The 1,440-nt window shown below is 44.9% G+C and overlaps 1 non-coding gene across 1 annotated transcript; it reads left to right on the forward strand.

Annotated features, from left to right (window-relative positions):
• Nucleotides 1-878: 878 nt before the first annotated feature.
• Trnas-uga (transfer RNA serine (anticodon UGA)) lies at nucleotides 879-951 on the forward strand. The gene has a single exon. It is a non-coding gene; the product is annotated as a tRNA-Ser (tRNA).
• Nucleotides 952-1,440: the final 489 nt, after the last annotated feature.

A 1,440-nucleotide genomic window follows, 5' to 3' on the forward strand; every position in this document is an offset into this window, starting at 1 on the left:
CCGCGAAACCTGCGATGAAAGACATCTAGGGAGGTCCCACAGCCGGTCTATGGAAATAGATGGATGTAATATGATTTATCAGAGCTCTTCTAAATGATTTAATGTGAATCTGTCCGGCGATCCCATTGGCGTAGGCATGACCATGAACCCTAAAGTTTATCGATGTCACTTTATCTCTTCTGTGTTCAACAATTATGTCATACTCTTGTTTTCATTTGTCTCCGATTTTATCAGTTATTTGTCAAATGAGTGGTGTGTGATCAATGTGTCATTAAACAGTTGTAGAGTGTCGGTGACATGCCTGTCCTGTAACGTGTTAACGGTAAAGCCATTTACTGTATTGTTCTTCTGGATCATTTTATTAATTGAAACAGAAGTCCAACAGTTGTACAATAAGGCGATACGTCCCAGGCAGCAGAATCGTTGGGAACATTACGAAGGTCACAAGGGAAGGTTAGCTATTAAGTAGTTGAAAAATGGAAAATCTAGCCGGCGCAATTTGATCAGGCACCATACAGTCGCGTTTACTCGTATGAACCAAGGATAATTACAAATGTATGTTCCGGCACTTTGTGTCAAGGTACAGATACCTACATATGTGGTGAGGAGGTGTGTAAGCGGTCCGGTAGCTCAGTCGGTAGAGCACTCGCCCTGATAGCGAGGGGTCCCGGGATCGAGCCTCGGTCTGGCTGCACACTTTTCTCACCCTGTGACATTTGGCGCCCAAGGAGGGACCATGGCAGCATAATGCGCTCTCAGTGTTAATTATGTGCATTCCTTAGCACTGGTGTTCCTCAAATTCGAGGACGAATTTCCAGTTTGCGGGGAAGTATGTCACGGTACCGATACCTACATATGTGGTGAGGAGGTGTGTAAGCTGTCCGGTAGCTCAGTCGGTAGAGCACTCGCCCTGATAGCGAGGGGTCCCGGGTTCGAGCCCCGGTCTGGCAGCACACTTTTCTCACCCTGTGACATTTGCAATCAGGTAAACTCGCATCGACGTGAAAAAATGGCTCATGTTGTACCTATTTTACAACGTTTTACCGCGACATTCGTGGTCTTGATGAATATCACTATACCACCGGGAAAACTCACATAGACAGAGAAAAACTGAAACATGTAAAGGTCAGGCACCATGCAGCTCGTATATTCGCATGACCAAAGGAAAACGAAACATGAGAAGGTCAGGAACTATATAATCTCGTTCACTCGCCGGAACCAAGAAAAGTTACAAATGTGATGGTCAGGATCAATGCAATCATGTATTTTTCGCATAAACCATGTAAATTGACACTTGTGAAGGACAGACACTTTGCCATTCGGGATGCTCACGTGAACTAGAGAAATCGATCCATGTCAATGTCAGGCACTATGCAATCAGGTAACTCGCAATGAAAACGATATATGTGAAGGCATGGCACTAAGCAAACAGGTAAGGTA

Source organism: Mya arenaria, chromosome 12, assembly GCF_026914265.1.
Source record: "Mya arenaria isolate MELC-2E11 chromosome 12, ASM2691426v1".
NCBI lineage: Eukaryota > Metazoa > Mollusca > Bivalvia > Myida > Myidae > Mya > Mya arenaria.